Genomic DNA, 17746 nt, shown 5'->3' with positions numbered 1-17746 from the left:
TAAGTTATTTTGAAAACCTCTTATGCTGCTGTAGACATCTGATACTTCAGCATGAATACAAGTGGCCAAGATTGTAAGAGTCTACATAGGGTAAGAGTTAACTGTAGTACACTTAAAAATTTAAGCTATTCAAAGTGCATTAATCCAGAGAGCAGTCCTTGCTCCAGGAAACAAGTCTACAGAAGCAGCCTTGAAATATCACATAGTTTTGAGAAAGTTTGTTGTCTTTTCTCAAGTTCTCTGATATGCATAAACTATCTGGAGCCTTACTATGTCAAACTTATGCAAAATAGGAGCACAATGGATTATTTTTGCAGGCCAGAAGACTATTCCATCTGTGCAACCTCAGTCGCTTGAATAAAGTTTCAAGCTAATTTGACACTAATTGGAATAGTCATAGTCTGAAAGTGTTTTTCGCTACATAGGATGCTCTTGTGAAATCTGGGAGAGGAAGAAAAGGTGAATGACTGATAAAGTGTGAATAGATTAAATTTCTGGGTTTGAAGAGTGCTGGCTAAAAGAAATATTCAGTAGAACCATTTCTGCTTAAGAGACAAAGGATTAATGAACAGATTTGACAATTATAACAACCTAGGACATTGAAAGTTTACTTTAAAACTGAACTACAGTTGCAAGATTCACCTTTCTCTCAAATTTAAACTAGAAGGACCAATCAGGTAAGTTTCATAGTTTTGATGTCCAAGAGATTCTAGTATGAGTAAAACATTTGTTTATTCCAATTAGAAACAAGACTTAGGACTGCTTTGCCTCAGAAAGTCAGCTCACTTCAAAGGTTGCCCATATTATTAATGGGCAACATGCACTGAGTCTCCACACCAGGGCGAACTGGTGCATCAGTTAGGAGTTAATTTCAATTAGAAGCAAAGATGCACACCTTCAAATAGGCCTTTGAATGCTCCAATCTAAAGAGTTTAGACCACAGTCAATTCAGCCAGTCTATTACCTGCCCTGAAAGCTGACTGAGGAGCCCCTCCATCTGTCAGCTGCAACTTAGAGGTACTGGGCTGTGGGCTACAGTTAGCTTTTGTCTCTCTCTACCTTTGCTTAGGAGAAGGTGGAGACATCCACAAAGCCTGAAATACTATCTGTGATAAAACCCCAGCAGAGAACTTAACCTAGAGAGTTTTAGAAAAGCATTAGCAGGGTAAAGGTAATTCACAAGTTTGTATGTTTTAGATTCTAAAGATAGGTAAAAAGATAAAGTATTTCCTTTGAGTTTGGAAGAACATTAATTTGTACATTATAACACCAATGGTTTTATATGCAAGAGAAAAATCTAATATTTAGTCAATGTGCTAGGTCTCCATCCAAACTGCACATTTTGTTAATTGATAAGTTAATGATAAAGYTTGATAAAGCTTGCATTTAGGCAAACTTAAAAGGGAAATTCAGGAAAGGCACTATCATCTTTTGCATAGCATGTACAGTTACAGATGCTTCAAGTATAAGAAAGTGTAAATTCAGAATGCTGCACAAGCAGAGAAACCAACAACTCTATGAGTTGTCTCTAACCTTGCTTTCTTTCCAAAAAAGCATAAACTCTTTTAAACATACCAAATTCAAGTTACAGCCACTCAGAATAAGATTGCCCATACTTCATTGTCCTTTTATCACTCCCCTCAAACTCATTTTCATGGATTTCTTTTATTGGTTTTATTACTTCAAAATAGCTTATCACACCTTTAATAGAACATATTTCTTTACCTGAAGTGCCCCTTTCAAAATATACCATCTATTTAAACAAATGCTACAGAAAGAATAAAAGTACATCCTTTTCCCCATAAGATGAGCTTCACATCACTTAACTACTTAGCCTAGTAGTTAAAATAAGATATATAAATTATAAATCACTTAGTTATATAAAATGCAAAAATGTTTCAGATGGACATCACCTTCCATTTGATATTCTCCTGCTTTAGGTGATCTCAGCAGCCTCTAAAATTTGTATCTGTAGGATACTTTTTCAAAGGCACTGAAACAGAGAAGTCACGCACTTGACTGAGGCTTTTCCTAGAGTGAAGGAATTCACAGCATCTCTGAATGTTATAACCCACAAGGTACAAGCTCACACTACAGCCTCTCTCAAACTGCAGCCACTAATAAGATCTCCCTTCTAGCTGCCCATGCATTTCTACCAAGTTGAGTGGTGGTTTTGGTTTGCTGAGCTTAAGACCTGAGGTTTCCAATCACTGAAATTTAAGTGTTGTCAACCGTGGAGGTAAGAAGGGCAGACAACACAGTAACTCAAAAGCGAACAGCGATAACAGAGGTTTTGTTTTACATGAGCAGCAGAGTTGTTTAATTCCCTGCAAGGAAGTTAAGTCTGCTACATACATGAACATATTTAAAGGAAAGCATAAAATAGAGGATATCAATATTAGGTTGTCCCTACACAAGTTAAAAACTTCATCAGAAATGTCACTAGTCATATTACCACCTTATGTCATACAGTACTACAACATTAAAGAAAATTAACAAAGCATAGGAAATATGTATTTTGTCATAAAAGGCATAGTAAAAATTAACATGCACCTGAGTAAAAGACCAGGTAGACAGAAACAGGTAGCAAGTTTCCAGACAATGCTAAGATGATACTTCCAAGAAGGGCCTAAGTCCCAGAAATCATCATTATCTTGGCAACGGACTGTTGTAGTACAATTATTTAACACCAATCAAAAAAGAGTTCAACTGTTGCTTTTAGAGGTCAGGAAAGTGCCATCTTCGCTCAAAAAAGTACTATTTGAGATTGATGATCTTGTCAGTTGCTATTATATGCCATTCTTCTCACTTCTTCACCACATCTGTGAAGGTGCAGGCAAGATGGCTATATATTAAATTGACATTTGTCCTATCAATCTGTGTACAGGCACTGGCAGATGTCCTTTTGAACAAGTGTTCATATAAACATTGAATATGYTTCTTTTTAGCAACAGTTTCCTAGGGTAAACATACTTTATCAGAGTACCATAATTTGTCTTCAGCTTTGCATGTGGCTGTTTCTTTTGGCCTAGCTATGCAGGTTAACTTTGGAAGCAATTTACTCCTAAACATGAAAGGCACTCTTGGTAATAAAATAAGACACAGCTGTATACAAGAACTGTTCTGTACTGTCATCTTCCCCTGCCTTTTTTGTTTGTCCCCATGAAAGTCTTCAGACAAAAAAGTTTTAAGCTTGATGTTGTGGAAGTGAAAACTAGAGCTTAAGTGACAGTTCCATTTACAGTTTACTATCCATGCTGTAGAGTATATCAGCCTACTCTGCAAGTTCATTTAAAAACCTGTATCACCAAATACTTGGGATCTTTATCCTGCTCTTAGTCTTYAAACTCAACCTAGAAACTATGAAGTCCATAGGCAGTAGCCTGTGAAATACCACTGTCTAATTACAATAGCATAGGAAAAAAAAACAAGGAATTCTTTCACAAAGAGCAGATACTCTATTCCCATAGTCCTGATTAAAAAAAAAGTTTCAACACCAGACCCAGTGCCATCAGGTTGCCAGTCTTCTGAGTCTCTACAGAAGCCATCCATTTGATAGCCTAATTCCACTCCGAATTAGCATTATTGCTGTACCTACCCCTTTCAGTATGTTATTCTGCTCAGCAATACCTGTGAATTACACTAGTAACAAATTCCTATTAAACACTTGCTGATYTCTTAATCTTTCTTAAGCTAGTTTTCAAAACAGTATTAAATACATCTACYTATTCCCTATGGACTTGAATGAAGTTAATTTTCCATGCAGATATAACAGATAACAATTTTGTATTATTACAGATAGTTCATTAACTCCATCACCTCTTCCAGGCTTCAARTCCCAGGGCAAACAAAAGGTGCTGAATTTCTCCCATGCCCAGGTACTGCCTGACGCTCTCTTCCATAACATGCTTGCCTCAGAAACAGAGTTTTGCAAGAGCTTTATGCAGCTTAAATTTTTATAAACTGTGGATGCTCCAGTCCCACCTCACTCCTTCCCTTGCACTAATGTTGGTGTTTGTTATCAGGTGGTAAGCTGACTTGGCAAGAAGTGGTCTTGGTGTTTTTGTTTTAGTTAGAACAATTTTCAGCCAAATCAGTTTGCCAACAGTAGGAGCCCAAGTCCCAAAGCAATGGGAAGGGGGGTAAAGGAAGAAAGCTCAACAGCCCTAACTTGGCATGAGCTGCTGGGCAAGTGCACTGTACGGCCTCAGGAAAATGGCATTCCACAGGAATGCATTTAGAGGACTCAGTTGCTATATTTTTCAGCTAATACTGGAAGGGAGTCTATTTGTTGTGATGTTACTTGCTTTTGCACAAGGTATCACCCCACCCCAGCATTTCAGGAAAGCAGAAAAACTTAATAAAGGATTCTTTAGGCTTTGACCCAAAAGAGCACAAGTCAACAACAAATATCTGTAGTGACAGAAAGACAAGGTACATTCAAAGTACAGAGTCCTCTAGATCTTGGAGAAAGGTCAGAGCGCCTCATGGTAAACAAGAAGAACACAGCAGAAAACAGCTTCAAGGTACACAAATGAGGCTGAACTTGCAGAGCCCTTCAGTTTTATTTTCAGCCCTTCAGTTTTATTTTCACTAGTGTATCTGAAACTGCAATGATTTTATAAATAACCATTGAATGTTTTAAAGTTAGATATTTTACAGAAAAATATGATTAGGACAGGATGCATTTCCTAATGTCCATCTTTGGTATATAAAAATGAAAATTAGGATTTCTAGTTTAGTAGCACATAGACCTTATCAGAAATATTAGTCTAGATTATCAGAAGAAAGAAACAAGATGGATTGTCACTTGGGGTGATCATCTTATACACTAGTAAAAGCAGCAGTTAAAGCAAACTGTAATACCAGAAATGGGAGGCAAAATTAATATAATAGTTCATATTCAGCAATGGGCTTATATAAGTTCTTACAAATGAGAATTTCTTTTTTCCTAACAACTCATTTACAGGGAGCATTTGCTCACCAAGTGGCTTGGAGTTTCAGTCAGAATGAGGCTTTAACTGAAATTCCAGCAATATAAGCATGCCTGCATGTTATTAAAGGAAATAGTGGAAAATTTCACAGGCTGACATCCAGAACGTCTGCGGTTCCTTTTCATATTTCTCTCTTCTTGCAAAGCAGTTATTAGACCAGGACTTTATGTCTCTCTCCCTCGCTTTTTTTTTTTTTTTTTTTTTTTTTTTTTTTTGGTGTAGTCTGGAAATTTCCACTGCTTTAAGAGTTTTTAAGCTTTCTCAAATGCATAGCTCTATCTAGCCTTCTGCCTAGATAGAATCCTTAGTTTAAGCAAACGTTTCACTGACACAATAGAACTGGGTGCTAAGAATAAGAAATAATAATAATAAAAAAAAAAACCCGTAAAATCATAAAATCATCATCCAGATACCAGAAGTATTGCTTGGCCAGTCTAAAATACTCCCATATCATATATTAATCTTTTTAGAGGTGATTTGAGGTCCAGCTACAGATGGCATGGCTAAAGAGAAGAGAAAGCAGTTAACAAAAAACTATCTTGTATTTTCTGCTCAAGTGCAAATTATAGGGTGGATGACATGATCAAATAAGGCTGCTCCTGAATTTTCCTCAAATTTTCACTCACTTCACATCTCACTGGATCCTGCTCCCTGCCACTACTACCTTCACATAGTCATTAACCCAGCTGATACAAGTTTAGCACATTTACTAGCACTAGTTCTGTGCCTCACCTCTACAAGTCTTATTTACAAGCTACAAACATGCATTACCCAGAGACTGAGGAGTTTCAACAAAGAAACACACAAGCGTAATACAAAACATCTTCAGAAGCTATTCAAGTCAGCACAGATATTTTCTCAGTTTTCTCTACATCGATCAAAATAAAAGCCTTCCTCTTACAGGTCTGTGTGCACAGGCACATGTGTGTCAAATGGATATTCTAGGTCAACAAAGGTTCTGCTGTTGTATTTGGTCAAGAGAACAACCTGCAGATAAAGCATTCATGGATTACGTTGCCTTTAGTGGGAAACTAGAACTTTTAAACATGCACACGAATTGTTTAATGGTGTATATTGTCATATGCGTTATCCTCCCATTTTGTAAACAAGTAGCAACCAAAATAAGATGTCTTCAACACATTCGCTCTTTTAAATTTTCTTGTTTAAAAGGCTACTACACAACGCTGAAACAAAAGATATAGCAGAACATGACTTTAAAGAAGGAAGTTTAAAAATATTTGCTCAGTTAACTGTAAGGATGCTCTCTTAATAGTTATAATGGTATTTTATGTACTGGCTAGAACAATTTAAAGAAAAACATACATACCTAACAGCATTACTTAGAACATGGTCCTCTAGTAAGCCACATGCAGAGGTCTGTCCATTGAGCCAGACATTCCAATTCTGAATGTTAAAAGGCATTCAAAAAGGGTGGGGAAGGCAGGGGAAAGACAGTACTGCTACAAAAGATACTGTTATCTCTACTTTAGTTCATTCCAGCAAAGATGGAAGGAACAAAAAAGGCAGAGGAACAGGAGCCATAATTCCTTATTTTTGACCATCCTCTTTAGCATAGCCTTGGGGGTGGGAGGAAGAAGTTACACAGGAGGAGAAAAGGGCTAAAAATAATAAAAAAAAATCTGAGTCACTGGCAAAAAGATGTAGCAATTTTTTGAAGTCATCCCCTTAAGATGTAAGCCACTAGAGKAACAAAATCAATTTAAAGACAACACTGTAAATAACAGAAATGATTATTAACTKTTACTTCCTTATTCATAAAACTCCACAAGAAATCCAGAGCGTATACMAAGCAAGGCTGTGTGTGTATGCATACATATACACTCCCAACAGTTGTGTACAAAGATGTTACAGAATAGTTTGTCCAAGCAGATCATATTAGCTGCAACCCACTCACACACACACACAAGTTGCCAGAAGTACACAGCACAGAAGGAAATTTCCCTATTCTGGGGACTCATTAGCCTACAGAAAATTTGATGGAAACACCCATCAAACATTTGACATGAACAGCGATAAGATGCTAATGTACTCCATAGGATAAGTACAATTAGAGTACAAGACAAAACTAGGGAAATGCTGTCTTTGCTTGAGGTTTTAGTTCTTCAGATAGATGCAAAGAGAACACTTCATAGACCTCCAGACTGACTACTCTGAACCAGTACGAAAAAGTTTACTCAAAATACTGGAGTAGTGAACACATATGTCACTTTAGGGTTTTTTTTGGCAATTGAATTATTGAATTTTCATCTGCCTTCTGTTTAACTCCTCTACCATTAGGTACAGCAGCAAAAGCATTTTCTCTCCTTACCCATCGCTCTTACCTGTTTTATCACTTCAGGATGTTTCAAACAGTGAGGCAGGGCATTCTGATACTAGACAAAGTAACCCTAGAGAAAATATGTAGGGCAACACAAGCACATACAGTTGTTATACAGTCTCAAGTTCTTAGGCATGCATGGTTTCAACCACACATACTTACATCTTACTGAATTTTATTAGAGACTTCCCTGACAAATAATTTCCTCAGATTCATGTTAACTAAGCCAGAAGATATTTGAAAGACATTTTCAACTGTCATGATCAGTCATGTAAGAGTTAAGCAAAAGTCAAGCGATGTACCTTGAGCAAGTTCACAAGCCAATCTGTTGCCAAGCTTTTCATGCTGAGTCAGCACTGGAAGTCTCATTAGATTTCACCCTATTATCTAGACGTAAACAGTTAAGTGCATGCACTATTTGGCGAACAGCAAATTAAAACAAAGCCTTAAACCCATGCAGTGTTAAGATTCTCTCTAGACCTACAGCAATATTTGACAATGCTTTTAAATAAGAATAGTAAGAGGTCTAAAAGAAAGAACTTGATTATTCCTTATACAAACAAGCTTCTTTCTTGACTTGCATCAGGCAGATTTTGTCCTCACATAAGATTTCTAAAGTTACATTTCACCCATGAATCATTTAAAGCAAATGATAAGGCAACCCCCTCAGAGCTTACTACTCATCTGCCATAGTGAGGTACAAACAGCTGCTCAGTCTCACTATGCYACAGCACTTCTTACCTTATGAACTAGTTAGAGCTTACAGCAGTGACAGACTGCATCTTGCCTAGAGAAGAGATTAAAAATAGGGAGGCTTTCAGCTGAGCAAAATAGAAAAAAAAAAAAAATCCTACATCACTATCTATAAGCTTCCATTGCTAAGTCATTCTTCGGCTTAGTGAACCATCAAGAACACTTCAACTATTTTCATGTTTCTTCYCAATATCAACCTCTTGTTCTTCTAAGTTTTTAATAAAGAATCTCTAAAATGGCTTTTAAGAAGGTTACAACCACTTAAAATGGCTAATGCCATTTAAAGACAGATGGTGGCTCATCAGCACCAAAAGGGTAGATATTTACCTACCACAGAAGTGCAAACCTCTTACAAAAAGATGCCCAACTCGTCCAGTTCGGAAGTGCACAGGGTAAGAAACAGTCTTCTTGATTTAACCATGCAACCTGTTGCTACCRGATTACAGTATTACATCATCTGGTAGTCTTTGAGGAAGACAACTAGGAGTGTTACCTGCAGGTTACAGCTTTTCAAAAATATATAAGTCAATTATCAGATTTGTCAGAGAAATTGTGAAAGTTATGGTTTCTAGTCAAACAAGACAATTTTTTAAAACCTCCTAACTGGCACATGTTTCAAACAAAGGTTTTAGTAAGCTAAGTTTTGAGAGTACCATTTACCAGTAAACAATACTCTACACTTCATAGTTGCTTCCTTTGCCATTCACATACATGTATCACTAAGTGGTTGAGAAGTATCAAAATAGTAAGCCCTGTCAGTGAAGAAAAATTTGGACAAGAAGCTAATCTACAAGAAAAAAGGAAAGTTGAGTTGCTAAGATAAAAAGAAATCTCAGTTAGACGAACTCCTTCACCTTCAGAGAGCTTTAGGAAGGTTAGAAGTCATTTTCACATTCCGAGTTTTACACCTCCATGAATTTCTTACAGACTGGAGAGAAGGGGTATAAATTACGCAGTAGTTTCTGCCTAATCAGGGAAATAACCTTAAAYAGAAGAGTTAGTATGACAAACAGGTAGCACTTAAGAGGCAGTAATTTAGAGTTTAAAAATAAGAAACATACCATTTTGATGAAGTATCCAACAGACCAACTAAATAATTTTCCCATGTTTCTCCACGTTCTAAAGAAACTCTGCAGGACTAAGGAGTCTTTAATTGCATTCTGGGAGAAGATAAGCTTTAGTAAAGCAACTCATAGTTACTTCTTATACTGGCCTGAAAAACATACACTGTCAAAGCACAATACTAGTAAAAAAATTAATCTGTGGTCTACTCCCCCCCCATGACGTATAGAAAGAAACTCTTCAAAGCAACTGCAAAAGACAACAGCTCCATGATGCAATGACAAGGAGAAAGYCTTTCTTATAATACAGAAGATTTAGTCTGAGATTGCCATATCTTTGAAGTTTACTGTMCTAGAAAGTAGTCTGAACAACAGGTGTCTATAAAAGAGTTGTCAGAATATCAAACCCACGTAAAAATGTAATTTATGTAAAGTTCACACACTCCAATAATAACATTCCTAAGTCATACCAGATTTAYGTGACAACATGCAAGGACCTAAAGACACCGATTAACATTCAGAGCTACAACTTACAATTTCAAACATTAGTATAGCAAAGCAGGATAATACCTTAGTTGTACTAACTAGTCATTCCTCAACTAATCTCACAGCTTAAACAGCAGAAAATTCAAAAGGTTTTACTATACCCCATGCAATAAAGTTTCAGCACTACATGCTACAGATTGCACTACTACAAACAAATTCTTTGGTCATACTATTGATTTACCTCCTCAAAATGTGCTAAATCTTCCTTTTCAAGAGCTTTCTACTCTGCTTTYTATGAATGAAAGACAAGCATTCACTCTCCACAAATACAGTTCTTCCCCCATTTTGGCTGATATAGACCTCAAAATGTGCTAAATCTTCCTTTTCAAGAGCTTTCTACTCTGCTTTCTATGAATGAAAGACAAGCATTCGCTCTCCACAAATACAGTTCTTCCCCCATTTTGGCTGATATAGATACTGAATGTTTTTAATTCTCATTTGATAGAGAAGACAGTTGCTTCTGTCTGTAAGCTAAGTTGGCTTAGGGCTTATTTCACTAGTGCAAGCAGCATTCCCTCTGACCAAAGCTGATTCATGGCTCGAGGATGCATCTGAATCAATTTTTTATCCAAGTAATCCCCTTGCATGATTCCTATGTTTGGATGCACTGCTTAGSACTTGGTTGACAAACCTTAACTTTTAGGGTACAAGAACGTCCTGACCAGAGCATTTGCATAGCCTACATCARTTCAATACTGTAGCCCTCTCTGATAGGCAGTGGGCACTGAGATTTCGTTTCCATATCCTTGGCTAACAAGTCTCAAGGATCCTGTAGCTCAAAAAAGGCTTGTTTTAAAGGTTCAAGAATCCAGTTCCCTCTACCACCAATCCTCTTTTTTTTTTTCTCTCTCCTCCCCCCCCCCTTTTTTTTAAATCTCTACCAGCTCCTGAGAGATTTAATGTCATATTATTAACATTATGAAAGCCTAGAAGGGRCAGCACAGTTTGCATTTTAATACACTACCAGAAAGCATTAAACTAAAGTTATGATACAGCCAATGTATTTAATATAAAGCTCTCTATGTGAAGCAAAGCCACTAATAATCACTGTAATTAGTCTCATGTTAAGCATTATGACAGATCCTTTGCCTTAAAGCTCCTATTCTCCCTCTTCATTAGGGGGTAAAACTATCATTCCATACTATTACATTTATTTTTAAAAGTATACTATATGGTCTGGAATTAAAAGTTATTTTCCTTTAAAGTTTAAAATTGCCCATTAATGAGTAAGAAAAGGAAAGACATTCAACATCTATGGTTGGCTAAAGGCAATCTCTTCTTACTTCCAAGGAAACATTCATTTAATACAGCCTCGAACAGTATCACCACTCTATCTGCAACTTGGCTCAGTAATAATAAGAGATGGAGGTTTCCCTAGACACAGCATGACGGTACTGAAGTCTTGTCTAGTTTATGATCTAACTCTTTTCAGTTGTCCCATGTGACAGGACAAGAGGCAATGGACAGAAATTGAAGCACAGGAAGTTCCACCTGAATATAAGGGGGRATTTCTTCACTGTGAGAGTGACAGCACTGGAAGAGGTTGCCCAGAGAGGTTGTGGAGTCTCCTTCTCTGGAGATCTTCAAGGCCAGCCTGGATGCAACCCTGTCTAACRTGCTCTAGGTGACCCTGCTGAGCATGGAGGTTGGACTAGATGATGTCCAGAGGTCCCTTCCAACCTTACTGATTCTATGACTCTATGATCACCTACAAAGTTAAACACATAGGTGTTTAATACATGTAGAAGGGGTGCAAGATATGGATTAACAGTTTTGTTACAGTTYCCCTACAAAAATTTAATGCATTACAGTTTTGTTGTGCACATAACCTAACCTAGAGAAACACTAGCATTTAAAAAGAAATTAACATCAAATGAATTGTCTTCTATAATGATATACTGAAAGTGGCAGGCAAACACCAAATCTGCCAACTATTTTCTTCAACAAGAACAGGCAAAAAGTCTTAGCCAATAGTTGTTGACTTCTTCATTTTTCTAGTATCGATGGATTTCCTGAGAATCATTTTATTTCTCCCTTTCCCCATTCATTAATTGCTCTCCTGTATGTATTTCTAAGTACAGTAAAACCTAGTTTGAATACAAACTTAAAAAAGAAAGCATTCTCATAAGAAAGCATATGAAAATTGGATTTATTGAAGGGAACACTGTCTATATGTAATACTTCAATATTTGTAGTACTATTCAAAAACATATTTGAGTGGCCTAATGATAAAACGCACAAAAAATGTTTAATTTTTACCATTTGAGTTTGCTGATGGAAAGCTGTCAGAACTGCAACAGAAGCCACTGTATCTAGTTCTATTTCATTTCACCTTAAAAGTTCATGAAAAAGAGCATATGTATACCGATATATACCCCTATGGAGATTTTAGGCAAACACAGCAAACTCTGATGAGCAAGTTCCATCCATGCATTAAACAGTCTTATAGTCCCTGAGACCAGGGAGATGCAAGGTACTTCCGCTTCTCCTTATCAAACATTAAATCACCCCTCCCACCACTACCAAGAAAAAATAGTGTTAGTCAACAACTACACAAGAGACAGGTAAAAGGTATCTCTTGATAACATTTTTAGCCATGTAAACCATTTCAGTGCTGCTTTTGAAAAAAAGCATACAACTAATTTTCTCTCTTCCATGCAACAGATAACTAGAAGAAAAAAAATTCTTCAGAGTCACATATAAAACATTCTATACAACTGTACATACAGACCTCAAAAGCATGCCRCTAAAAGGCCTTCTGGAGATACCTGTGGTACTAGATTACCTCATTCTGTGGATCTGATAAATCCTGACATGCAYAGAAGCACAGAAACAGTAAAGAAAGTAGAATTTGTGACAAAAAAGACTCATATTCAACCTGCACAAATGCAGGTGCTAGTCATTGTGRCTAGCAATATAACACAGCCGTATTGTTCTGTGGCCTTCCTCTTCTCTCCTCCCACATTTTCAGGTGCACCTGATGAATCAGGGCAAGACTTCTCTGTAGTTTAGCCACCTGTGCAACAACTTGGATGAAAAAATTGCTTGCCATTACCTAATGATCACTACATTTTCTACACAACTTTTACAATTTAAGGTTTCCAGAACTGTCTAGTGGTCTCAGGCTTGAAGTCATGGCACAATCCATGCATATAGCTTTCAGAGAAGAACATAAATTGATGGTAAAAAAGTCTCTATATCAAGGTTTCCAAAAGGGCAACGATGCATAACCTAACAAAGAATATTTTGCAAACAGTTTAAGTGTACCTGATCAGAGTTGGCTCACATTTAACTGTGAAGGTGACAAGGTAAGAGGGGATTTATTAAAAGGGGAAAAAAAAAAGAAACAAACCAAACCAAAACACCCCCCCCCCAACACACACACACAAGGAAGGAGAAGACAAAATTAAATAGGTAACTGTAGAGCTGGCCTCAGCATCTCCATTCTTCCTGTCTATTGCAAAAGCAGTGACTACAGCTGCTGGAAAACCTTTTTCAGTCTCAGGATTTGTTGAAAGACAACTACTTCTAAGCTGTTCCTTAGCAGCAGCAAGCCTGACTTTCCAAGTTAGAAGCAAAATGGGCAGTAAAACCTCTGGTGGCCCCATTGCCCTCTTTTCCCTCTCATTTAAATAGTATGCTGTCTCAAGCAACTGCTGCCCCTTCCCCCCACTTCTTTAAACCTCTGTACAACATCAGAAACAGGGCTAGCTCTAGACGACATAAAGAAAAATATGTATGCACACCTAGAAGCATAAAGCCTCAACAGTAATTCCACATAATTTGTATGAAAGACTCAAAATCCCTCATGAGATTCAGTTTAGAGCCAAGTTAATTTTGTTCTGCTTCAAAGACAATCAGCCTATTGATAACTGCCAATTAAAAAAGAAAAAATACCCATTAAATTAAAGTATATTTTTAAGTAATAGGTTTTCTGAAGTATACCTCTCATTTACATTGAGTGAAAAAGGATTTGATGTACCTTCACTTAACTAATCGTAACATATTAAATCTGCTGCAGAATATATTTCYGCTCTGATTTTAATCAGTTGTGGTTAAATTCTTTCACAAACGCCTCTTCCTTAATATGCTACATTTAAGAGTGTCAGTAGATTTACACATACAAAAAAAAGCAAACATGCACCCTACCCCAGCATTCAGGTTTAGGTATTCTTCTCCCTTCTCTCATATCCTTGGCATAAAAAGAAAAACATTATTTGTCTCCACCTCCATTTTTCAGCTTAAAAACAAATAAGAACACTAATATTTAAGACATTTCTAAATACTCATAACCAAAGAGCTTCCATTAACGTAATGCAGAATATCTTGTATCATACAGTCATTCAAGACCACATCTTAGAGGGAGGCTCATTTAAATGCAGGAGTTGAAGCAACCTCCAGTGTCAGACTGTAGTGTCCAATATCATTTTACATGCTATCAATGGAGGCTTCATTTTGCACACAAATATAACCAAGAAACCCTTTCTTTTTCAGAGTTCTTTAAAAAAACAAGATCTAGTCTACAGAGCTGAAGTACAGAAATTCATCTTAAAGGCTTTAGCTGTGATTTCTTGCCTAGTATTAATGAAAAAAAGCACACGATCAAAAGATAATATTTTATTGTAGACAAAATTTCTTTCTCCTTCCTACTCTGCTGCATTTTGTCTCAACTACACATTAGAGTCTGAGTGATACTACACCAAAACAAAAGAAAAGCAGACAGTCTAAACTTCTAAGTTAAAGAATCAAAACCAAGAATGAAGAGAAATGAAGATTTTAAAAGGAGGGGAAAAAAATAATTCACAACTCGCATGCCAAGATAAAAGCAGCCTGGAAGCAGCACTTTGTTACCAAGCAAGGTACTTAAATCAAGCCTGACTATTGGGTTTATTCTGTCTGCCGCTCATCACCTCCCCATATCTAGCTTCATTTCACAGCAGCAAATCCACTAGTATTAATTGCTACATAAAAAACCCAAAATATTTGTTGCAGTAACAGAGTTGAATGAGATTCAGAAAGAGAATAATACCAAAACAGCTTATTACAATGACACTTAACAGTGAATACAATCACTAYATGTTATCATGCACTGTCTAGTTAAAAAACACAACCCAGTTTTGTCTTTCCTCTAAATCCAGACTTTAATGTTGAGGTTTACTTATTACTGTGRATCTACCTTATATTTATATCTAGAATACACACACCTTTATTTGCAGCACCAAACACACCTTTATGTGCAGCAGTTCACTGTAAGGAGAAGATATTTTACTACAAAATATTTATTTTATAACAGTGATAATGGATTAAGCATCTTATTTAAACTGCTTCAACAGTGTTTACAGACACTACCTAGCTAGACATTACTGACTGTCACACTTCCAAATTTGCTTCAATTTTGTCTTATTATTCTAGATAAAATCCAACCTAATGTTTTCTGTAATAACTTTTAGAGAAACCATTTAAAGGCAGAAATCAGATTTCTTTTATTAATAACAGGTTAAAGAGGAAGGCCATACTGCCTGAATAAAGGAGAGAAATTTAGAACAGTGTTCAGTGAATAAGCTGATAAAGTGGGAAGCTTCTCTTTCTTTTAAAAAAAAAAAAAAAAAAAAAAAAAAGCTGACTACACTGAAGAGTAGGAGCAGAAACCACACACAGAACCAACTTTAGAACTGCACAAAGAGGACGCTGGGAATTATGTCAGCCTCAGATACCACCTTCCCCCTGTGTGCACCCATTTATACCCCAGAATCACCAGGACCTTTTCTAGTTACTGGTCTGAGAGCAGGAAAAAGAGAATTGCTTTTTGCCTCCACCCCTCAATAGCAGTTTTATTACTGCTGTGAGGCAGAAATACGCAAGAGGCATAAAAACCATCCTTTATTTCCAGTATTTCTCATCCACTTCCTTATTACCAGAGACAAGGAGACGACAGAAGTCACCTGCGGAACTTACCAGGGCTACCGGGCCACCAGGAGCAGAGCGCCGGTAACAGGGTCTAGGGAACCGCCTCGCTACCGGGCAGGCCCGCTGAGGGGCAGGCGGGGCACGGCCCCCCAGGGCCTCCCCGCACGCCCCTTCCACCCGGGCTGAGGGACGGGGAGGGTCTGGCGGCKTGGACACAGGCTCGGGAACCCGAAGCACCCCCGAGCCTCCCGGCGCTCYGTGGGGAGCCTCCACCCGCACCCCCCGCCACGCACACAGCGGACAGCGGCACGGGAAGCGCTCAGCTCGCACACGGGTGCCCGCCGCCGCCTCGCGTGGCCCCCTCCGGCCACACGCGGATCTCGTAAAGTTACAAGGGTCAGGGAGAGGCAGCGGCGCCTGCACAGCGCCTCGGGAACCCCCCGGCCGCCGCCGCCTCGCACCCGGCCCCTCCGCGCTGCCCTTCCTCCTCCCCCCGGGGAGGGGGCGCCGGGCAGCGGCGCCCCTCGGCGCCAGCCCCGGGCTGCTCCCCTCCCCAGCGAGGGGCAGCCCTGCCTCCCCCGTCCCCGTCCCACCTCAGCGCCACAAGCGGGGGAGCAGGAGCCAGAACTCTCCTCCCTCCGCTCGCAGCTCCCTCCCTCCGCACCCCACTCACCCGGGAAAGGAGCCAAAGCTCGGCTACGTCGCCCTCGCCCCGTCTCCCCCACGCTCAGCCTCTCGCCGCCATTTTCCTCGCTGCCTGGATTTAAATAGGAACCAGCCGCCCCGAGAGCAGCCACCGGCCGGCGCGAGGCGCGCCGGGACCTGTAGTACGGCGCCGCGCGGGCGCTCACGGGAGCTGTGGTTCGGCGAGGCCCCGCCCCGCCCCGCGCGGGGCACCACGGTACGCGTAGTCCCCGCCCGCGCCCGCGCTCGCGCCGGCAGGTGCCCGGCGCCGCCGCTACCGGCGGCCGAGGGCGGCCGAGGGGCCGGGCCCCGCCGCCGATGCCGCTCGCTGAGACGCGAGCCCGAGGCCGTGCTGGAGGCCGAGGCGGGCCCCGGCGACGGTGGTGGAGCGCAGGTCCACGCGATGCGAATGCTCTGTCCAGGGAGGCCAGGAAAATAAATAAATAAATAAATAAACAAACCCTAACAACCCCCCAAATAAGATAAACTTAAAAAAATGCCCAAAGAGGATTAAAGGAGTAACAAATTTATTTATATACAAACACCTCCTTCAACCAACCAACCAACCAGGATAAAACCAAAACCAAAAAGAAGATAAAACCAAGAAGAGATACACCCCCCACCCCACCCGCCAAAAGATACAGCATATTGCTGTAACGAAAGAAGAGGTTTGGGGGGTCACATACGCTTTGCACTGTCACTTGGTAGCTGATGGGAGAGCTGACTTTCTCATGAAGACTTATAGCAAAGGCTAAAGCTAGCATGACAAAGGAGAAAAGACAAGTGCTACCTCCAGGCGGCTTTTTTCAAATTAGGAAGGTTCGAATGACTTGGCTGGTGCATGAAATCGCTCAGAAATTTTATTAAGAACACTACATCTGCCATCCCTCATTTTTTAAAAACCCCACTTAGTTTGGTGCTGCTGCAATTTAAGCTTTTAAACATCTTCCACTAATGTTATTTATCATTTCTTCAAAAATACCTGCAGGAAAGAGGTGTTGGGGCAGCAGAAATCTAGAACTATTTTATGCCAGACTATATACCAAAAAAGAGGAGAAAATCTTTACAAGATTAATTTTCCTTGGAACTAGCTTCCCAGTAGTTCCCTGAGTGGCATTAAGGACTCAGTTTTCTTCATCTATGAATGGAAAAATCAAAGAGCCCCTAAAAGGTTTAAAAAAATCCCTCATACTAATTATGTAATTAAGAACTGCATCCACACACAGAAGAAAGGAAACTGGAATTTCCAATATTAACTACATCATGGAATTTACAACAATTACATGAATTTGAGACAATTTATACTAGAGAACTCATAGCATATAAATCAAGTATCACAACTCACACAGCTAAAAATATTTCCATTTATAATTTTAGACTGGTGCTATATATTTATAGCTAGTTCAAGACAATTTGGACTCTGGTTTATCTATTAGGGATAAAGTATTACGTAATTATCTTCT

The 17746-nt window shown here is 39.1% G+C and overlaps 1 protein-coding gene across 4 annotated transcripts in view; it reads right to left on the bottom strand.

Annotated features, from left to right (window-relative positions):
* NCOA3 (nuclear receptor coactivator 3) overlaps nt 1–16408 on the bottom strand; it is a 91240-nt gene extending 74832 nt beyond the window's left edge. For 3 of the 4 annotated variants that reach the window (XM_085314012.1, XM_085314011.1, XM_085314015.1), the window contains exon 1: nt 16273–16408. The gene's annotated coding sequence lies outside the window, so the exon portion shown is untranslated. Of the gene's footprint in view, nt 1–15647; nt 15667–16272 lie in introns of those variants that run through there. The other variant, XM_085314013.1, reaches the window with a different exon arrangement.
* Nucleotides 16409–17746: the final 1338 nt, after the last annotated feature.

This window comes from Rhea americana, unplaced genomic scaffold (assembly GCF_003343005.1).
Source record: "Rhea americana isolate MKP2758 unplaced genomic scaffold, rheAme1 scaffold_4, whole genome shotgun sequence".
NCBI classification, from domain to species: domain Eukaryota; kingdom Metazoa; phylum Chordata; class Aves; order Rheiformes; family Rheidae; genus Rhea; species Rhea americana.
Note: the sequence above shows the minus strand (reverse complement) of the source record. Positions and strands in the feature narration are given on the sequence as shown.